This window comes from Cavia porcellus, unplaced genomic scaffold (genome assembly GCF_034190915.1).
Source record: "Cavia porcellus strain 051 isolate PalLab524CR breed Dunkin Hartley unplaced genomic scaffold, mCavPor4.1 scaffold_10, whole genome shotgun sequence".
Classification (NCBI taxonomy): Eukaryota; Metazoa; Chordata; class Mammalia; order Rodentia; family Caviidae; genus Cavia; species Cavia porcellus.
The window spans coordinates 80,963,930-80,972,389 of record NW_026947493.1 but is presented as its reverse complement, the minus strand read 5'-3'; the positions used below and the strand labels follow the sequence as shown (position 1 = coordinate 80,972,389).

At 40.6% G+C, this 8,460-nt stretch overlaps 1 long non-coding RNA gene across 1 annotated transcript; it reads right to left on the bottom strand.

Moving 5' to 3' along the window:
- Nucleotides 1–832: 832 nt before the first annotated feature.
- On the bottom strand, nucleotides 833–8,217 carry LOC134477794 (uncharacterized). The gene is made up of 2 exons (XR_010049987.1): nucleotides 8,086–8,217; nucleotides 833–1,687 (listed from the first exon to the last, which is right to left on the bottom strand). It is a non-coding gene; the product is annotated as an uncharacterized LOC134477794 (long non-coding RNA).
- Between the last annotated feature and the right edge of the window lie 243 nt (nucleotides 8,218–8,460).

The window sequence follows — 8,460 nt, the reverse complement described above, 5'->3', positions numbered from 1 at the left end:
ACTGGGACACCTTCTGTTATGGTTGATACATTGTGTCAACGTGAGAAGTTTAGCTTTTTATTAAGAGTCTCAGCAGGGATCCAGGATCCTTACTTTGTAAATATCCTCAGCCTGTACAAGAGGAGGGCACAGAGGTAGGGTGACTGCTGCACCCACCCTGGGGTGGGGCGCGCCCTACATGCAAAATAAGGGAGAAGAAGAACCTTGTTCTCCCCCCTCCCTTTTTGCTCTGGCTGTTTTTGCTGGCAGCTGTCTTTTAGTGTTGCCCAGTGCCATGCCACCCTGCCTGAAGCCAGCTGATTATGAACTGAAACCTCCACAATCTGCAAGCTAAATAAACCTTTCCTTCCTTCATTTTTGAGTGCTGGGCATTTTGTCTCAAAAACAAGAGAAAAGTAACCAACACCTTCTTATCAATTCCTATCAGTGCCAGTTTGTGCCTCTGCTTTAAACTACATGAACATTGAATGGCTCTCCTTTATCATAGAGTTCTATCAGGGCTTCCTTCCTAATCCTTCTACAAGTTAAAAATGGGATTTTAAAAGACAAAGTAAGTCAGGGGAAAAAAATGACACATAGATAACCATATCAATTCGAAAGAATCTGCCAAAAACTCAAACTAGTAAGTGAAGTGGGTGAGGTCAGAGCATAGAAGATCAACACACACGAAATCAGTTATATTTCTGCACACTGACAATAAATATGTGTTGTAGCCAATCTGGAAAAGAGTCGAGCAGTCTCTTATAAAACTGTATATGCAATTATCATGCAACTCAACAATGAACTTTATCCACAGAAAGTGAAGACTTATATTCCTATAAAAAGTCTTACATGAATACTCATAACAGATTTATTTGTCAGGAAAATAGCTAAAAGCAAGAAAGAACCCAAATATCTTTTGGTGGGTGGGCGGTTAGGTAAACAGTGGTATATCCACAGCATTCATCAGCGTGGATAAATATCCAGAGAATTAAGCTGATTAGAAAAAGCCAATCCCAAAGGGCTCCTTGCTGCATAATTTCATCTGCACTGTGTAAATTCTTGAATTATAGAAATGAAATACAGTTTAGTAGCTGTGCTAAACCAGCGAAGAGAGTAAGAAAGGCAAAGATCATGAAAGAGAGTAAGGGTGGTTACCAAAGGGTAACACAAAAGACCTTGAGGTAATGAAAATATTTTGTATCGTAGCATGTTATTGACAATCATATACTCATACTGATAAAATGGTGTAGAACCAGAGAGATGATATGATATGTACAAATATGAATCTGATTTATTTCACTAATGAGGACAGTCTCAAGTTGTCTCTATTTACCTATAAAGGCCTCAAGGTCATCCTTTTTATAGCTGAGTAATATTCCATGGTATAAACTGCATTATTTTCATCCATTCTGCGGTTGATGGACATCTTGGTTGTTTCCAAGATTTAGCTATTACAAATTACGTTTCTATAAACATGGGTGCACATACATCACTGTGACTTGATCTTTTCAATTTTTCTGGGAAAATATCCAGGAGGGAAATAGCTGCATTGAATGGAACTTCCAACCCTAGCTTTTTGAGGAATCTCCACACTGATTTCCACAGTGGTTGGCACTCCCACCAACAGTGGAGCGGTGCTCCTTTTTCCCCGCAGACACTCGCCAACATTTGTTATCAGATGATTTCTTGATGGCAGCCATTCTTTCTGAAATGAGATGAAAGTAATAATATTCAAAATGTTTAATAGATACTGTAAGTGTGTAAGTGTGCAAGACAAATGACCATACTACTAAGTTTTTGTTGGTTCACCGAACAGAATAATTTATGCTGTCACTGTTTGATTGTTCATTTTTTGTACTTTGATTTTTTGACTTGAAAACTACTTCTAAGATAACAATATGTAATTTATCAGCTAGTGATTTTTACTGTTTTTTTTTTTAAAAATTCTGTATTACTTCTACCCTTTTTTCTGTTTTGCTTTTTTCCTCTAAATTAAAAAAATGGTGTAGAACTAAATAAATGCACACTCATACATCAGCACAAGTGAAGCGTCTCTGAATGAGATGGGATGATTGTGTCAATGTGAGTGTGTCGGCTGTCAGATTGTGTCATAGTTTTATAAGATGTGTCACTGAAGAAAATGGAACACAGTGTACACGGAAGAGCTGTACTTTTAGTCATCTCAAAGCAAAACACATAATTAAATTTTTTGAAAGAAAAAATCGCTTGGAGAAGGAGCATTGAAAACTGATACAGACCATGAAGAGTGAGAAAAGAAATTCAAAGACAGCCTCAGAGAGTTCAAGTCAGAAACGCAGCAAAAGAATAACCAAGCTACTCTCTCTGGACCCTTCCTTATCTGGATGTGACCCCACGGAATGGCTGATGGCCAGGTGCTGACTTTATGATTAAGGACAGAATAGAACAGTAGCTTCAGCAGATATCTAATTAGGCTCTAGGATGTGTAATACGCTTGAGAAATCTTTCCATCAAAACCAATTCAAATCAAACCTTAGGCAAGTGCAGGGAGTAGGCACTGACTATGAGGACAAACGGCAGGGGGTCCACTTCGTTCTCCAGCTGTCCTGGACGAAGCAGCCACCACCCTGCAGCCCTGAGTCAGTCATCACGCGGTGAAGGCCACATATTCTATATGGCTATAAAGCAAAACTATAGTGAATTATGATTTGTGTAATAGCCCCACCTTGCATCTCTAAGATGGCAAATCAGTGACATTTCAGGTACCATAATGAAAAGAGACTCTAAATCAAATGGCTTTTCAAACAGACGAGCTCAAATGAAAATAAGTACATGTTTCGTGCAGGTCTTCTATTTTAATACTCGGATGTAGAATTTCCCAGTGTTCCAGGATAGTTCCCAGCACATGCAAAAGGCCATGACAATGAGAATCATCACCCGTGCACACTTCTATTAGGAAAGGAAAGTGATGTATGTAGATTACTAATCATAGCAGAATTTGAAGGGCGTTTACCATGATAGCAACACTGGCTCTGGAAAAAATAGAAAGGAGGAAGGAGCAGTAGCCCTGGGTTATGCAATGACATAATTTTCTTTTATTGACTACCCTCCTACACTTCTTGAGGATTTTAATACTGAAGGAGACCAGAGAAGTCACAAAATCAATGCTTTGAATTGAAGTTTGAACAAGCAAATCATCTTTTCCACTGGTTCGTTTGGTAATAATTAACTTGGGAGCATCTCCAATTCCCTTCCATTAAATAGTTTTCCTAGGAATCCAGTTTACTTAGGTTTATTTATTGGAGTCATCCTAAGCCCTCAAGGTGCTTTTGCAGGAAGAGATATAAACTATTAGCCCAATTTAACACGGTGGTTTACTGCAGACATGAGACTTAATGAGAAATGCATGAAATGGTTCCTATTTTACAGACAGAGTAACTAAGGCTGACAGGTGGAAACTAGATTTGTGTGCAGTCATTCAGAAGTTTTTGAGCAATTGGGACCCAGTTACGTTACCCTTGGTAGATGGCCCTTTCACTCACACCTAGGCTGTGGTTGCTGTGGAAGTGTACCCGAGGAATGCACGCACTGCACTGAAAAGAACAGCTGGCTCTTGTGCTCTGGAATAGTGATTGGAGTACACACAACTCTAAGAGCTGGGGCAAACGCCTGTGTATATGATGCCAACTTATTGGTTGAATTTGCCCATCTCTGCAAATTCGTAGTTACCACCAGCCAAGCCAGTAAAAGGGGAAAGGGAGGGGAAGTTACCTTTCATAACTCAGTGTGTCTTTCATGAGGGTGCAAATTGGTGGAGATGATGTTTTTTTCTCAAAGTGAAAACTCAAAGTTCTGTGCCTAAGTTTTATTTCAAGAGACATCTTGGTTTTGTTAAAGACCCAGGATCAATGTGTTTATCCAAAATTCTCTTTTATGATTGGCATGAAGAAAACAGGACCTAGAATATCAGATGACCTGAATCTCCCAGCTCGAACTACCCCGCTCCTAACACACTATGGGGCGGACTTTGAACTCTGCTACCTACCCACCTGCCCCAGTCCTAATGTGACCATGATTTTGTCTGTGTGTCTGGCTGAAGCAGATGCCGAGGGCCCTGGGTTGAGGTGGGGCACATGTGTCCTTTTTCTGGTTCTGGTTCTGTAAATCACTATGAAGATATGCTAGATTAACCATAAATGGGATTCTAACACTCTGTAATTCTCGCTGGAGAACTCCAAAACTGACTGGAAATGTGTATTTTAGAATTTCCCATCAATGTAAGAAGTCTTGTTGACTCCAAGACCTTGATTTTATCCTTTCTATTTTTCCTCCTACAAACACATTTCTCTTGGAGAAAAGAAAATGACAGTAGGAAATAAAGAATATTAGAGGCAGATGATTATTTTTGACTTATGACTTCTAAAACTATATATGATAGCTCTTCAACATGAGGAGAAAAAGGGAAAAGGAGACATCTTTGTCATTTGATTAGTCTGCATTAATTGTGTTCTTTCATCTTGGCCATAAGCTGAATTTAAAAACTGCAGTCTGTGATTTGTTGTCTAAGCTGAAAAAAAATTTTTTTTCCTAACAAAATCTGAGCATTACAGGGAAAAACATGAGAAGTCAATGTTGTTTTATTGGTGGCATCTCTGAATGGGGTGATGTGGAAGAAGGAGTCAGGGACAAATTGCAGATAATTGTAGCAGCAGTGCCTAAACTCAAGCACAGGAGAGAGACAAAAGCACATCAGCAGTGATTCTGTAGATTCAAGTACGGTTGGCTTCACAGAGAGATTGGCACGTATCTACATTAGGGTCCATGGCAGGAGAGGGAAGTAATGGATACCCAGGAAATCAAGAAAACTTCACGGAAAAGAAGGCTTTTGTGAAGGTTGCATTGAAGAGGAAATTAGAGAAGGCAGTACCAATATAGGCAGTTGACGTGAGCATATCTTTAGGAAGAAGAAATTATCTCCAGGATACTTAAAAAAGAGAGGGATCAAACAAGCTAGTAAGCGCACTGTCTTATTGTGAGAGATCTGAGACTCGTGTAAGAAACTGAGAATCAAAAGTAAAATAATTTTCAGTGAGCCAAAAAGGCTAGTGATTGTGTAAGCCATAGGACTTGTAGAACATTCAGAAGAAAAAAAATGTACAGAAATGCTTCAGGTGGATATTCCATGTCCACAAACTTTTATGATGCTGCTTGGAACTTTAGTGGGGCTAGGGGTGCCCTGGAACCTGTGCACTATGTGTTAAACAGCTTTGGTTCGAACTGAATTGATCAGCATTTAAAAAAGATAAATTAATTATAAAAAATTATTATTTTAACATAATATGGGTCAGAACTTCTTAGCATTCTCCTATACATGCTACTTACAAAGCATCTTCTGAATTAAAGTTCAGAAGAACTGAGCACAGGTCAACCATTGTGTATTTTGTTTTCAAAAGCCTATGTTGGTGCAGGGTGGGAGACAAGGAGAAATTTGAAAACTGCTGCCTCCTTTATTTCCGTGGAGGATTGCTGTTACATACACCCTATGACCTGCTTTGCAGGGAGGAGCTCTTGCAGGAGTGCTCCCATCCACAGATCTGGCAGAGGCTGGAGTTTCCTCCTTCAGCCTCGTCATCCAGGAATGGCAGCTTCCTGGATTCACGATCTTTGGGTTTGAAAGGAACTTCCCTTCTAGGAACACAAAGCCCATCCACATTTGTTTTCACCTCTCTTAATTCTCTTTCTTTAAATTAGAAGACAGACATTCTTGCCTTTACCAAGTAGACGTATGATCCCAGGAAGAGTACGTGTCTTGGCATTCCTAACCGTGAAACAAAGTCTGGGAAGTTATACACCGTAACCCAGTGAGTCTCAAACTTCAGAATTCATTGGGTGATCGTGAGGTTTTGTTAAGACACAGATCACTGAATCCTGAATGAAAATTTTTGACTCTGAAGGTCAGGGCGGGGTCAGGGTGGTTCCATCCACAGCTCCTGGATGATGCTGAGGGTGCATGGACCCCACTAATTAGTGGTCTCCAGCACTGCAACGATCTGTGAACTCTTACACACTTTCCCATTGAAATCTTTTTCGCTCCTGAACTGATGATTCACTGTTAGGCTCCTCCTGGTTGATGACAGAATCCTCCCAAGTTTTCAATGTGTTACTCTGCATAAGGTGTTTTCTGAGAAAGTCACTGTATGTATCATAAATGGTTGTTTCCAATTTCAAATGTGTCAGGAGCACTAGCAAATTGTTCTGCTATGCTACACACACAGAATAAACACAGACTGTGAGGGTTCTACACCCTGAACCAGCCGACATGCAAAGGACATGTTAGGTGACATTTCTGCCCAAAGAAGGCAGTCTTTCATAACGTGAGTATTAGTGTAGGTACTGCCTACACTAAAGGATTTCCCCATTCACAGTGTGTGAGAGTGTTTTCCACACAGTCAGTTCCCTGGGCGATATGATGACCTGGATGGAACTTGACTTTGGAGTTTCTTTTGGCCTATGTTAAATCATTTAAAAATGTTTACTCCTTGGCATATAAAGTATTAAGCTGGATGCTTTAGAGATACAAGAATAAGCCGGATCAAATCCTCACCTGGAATGGAATTTATAACCTGGTGCAGGACCTACATGTGTATGTCTCTGGAGACAGCACCAAGGCTGTTGCAGTGTCACCTGGGCTCAAGAGACGCCGAATCTAATTATTAGTTTTAAAACATCAGACAATTCATGGAGCCCCTTCGAGCTTTAGTTTCATGATGGTAGCGAGGAAAACTAATGACCCATAGAATCAACTATGGCTTCATCGAGAAAAATGCATATAGAGTGCTGATCTCAGTGCTCAAAATGTAGCATGTGTTCAACAAATGTAGCAGTTTTGAAACTATCATAAAAGTGAAAAATGATAAATGTAACATGATTTTTTCAGTTATATATAACATAATTTTTCAGAGTATTACATACTGAACTCAAAATTTTTCGTTTATCACCTCAATTAATCCTTGTAACAATCCTAAGCAAATTGATTCTGCAACTGATTACATTTTGTAGATAAAGAAACAGTACTCAGGGACCTTAAATTGTTTCCCCCAGGAAATTTGCACAAGGGTGCAAATTCCGCTGCAGGAATTTAAACAAAGCATCCTGCTTGTAGGACTCACACCCTTAACCACAGTGTGTACCTGTTCTCTGAGAATAAACAATATTTTGGGGAAGAGGTCAGAAGTAGGAGTGAAACATTTCATGGAAAGTCTCAAAATTTGAGCAGGGACTTAAAGGGTCAGGGAATTTTGAATCCACTCTTTTTCTGCTCAACACATTTACCTATTTAATAAAAGCTTATCCCACACTTATTCTGCACCAGGCATTGGTGTGATGCAGAGGTGGCGTGGTGTGACTGAAGTCCCTGCCTTTTGACCCCTGGGCTCCAGAGCTGAGGGAAGAAACCCAGCAGGCAATGAGTTACTGAGGAGAAAGGTAAGGTGGTGATTCACCGGGACCCGGGAGCTGAGGGCTGACTCTGCCCGGACTATGTTAAACCCATGAGGCTCAAGTGAGCGAGCCGTGCTTGGCCCAGTGGCCGGGCCTGACCTGGGAAGCTCCTCTGATCCTCTTCCACATGGTTCTTGCAGCTATAGTGCTCCTTACTGCAGCAGGAATGTCTCTGAGGTGAAATCCATTCACTCAAAGTCGTCTGTGAGCTTGCATTTTTTAGATAAATGCAATGGCATGTTTTTGGAATTATTGATTAATTTCCCCTCTTAAGCATGTTTCTTTTTATTTCTCTTTCTACTCTCTGCCTCCATTTATGCAGCTAAAGGTTAGCATCCATTTCCTAAGAAAACAATTACAGCAGGGTGGAAAGTTCGGGCTGAAGTCACCTTGCTGGCTGTGGTTTAAGAAGGAGGCTGGGGACTCTTGGTGCAGTCCCAAATTTAGAGGAAACATTTAAAAAAGAGAGAGAGAGTTTTGCTCCTATCACAGAAGAAAAAATAGTCCTGAGCAAGGAATAACTCCACCACCAAAACACTGAAACTGAATCTCTGCCGCCACCTCAACTGTGAGAGAAGAATTGAAAATAAAAATAGAAAAATGTAGGAAATTAATACTTCTTACCTGATTTCATTTGTGGATGAACACTGGAATCTATTTGTATTAGTCAGGTTTCTGCAACAAAATACCTGATACCTGCAGCTTTGAGGAGCAAAGGTTTGCTTTAGTTCATGGGCTCAGTATCCACGGTACGCTGGCTCCGAAGCAGAAACTTCATGCAGAAGGGCAGGGCACAGAAAAGCTGTTCAGCTCCTGGCACCCTTGGGAAGGGAAGTGCCAGAGAGGAAGGATGGAGCCTGCAGTCCTTAAGACAACCGCCCCCACCGACCTACCCAGAAGCTCACTTTACTAATCATGCAGGTATTTTTCAAGACAGTCAAGTTGAAGCCCAAGATTAACCATTACACCATGGCAATGATTCATGCTAAGGTTTACGAT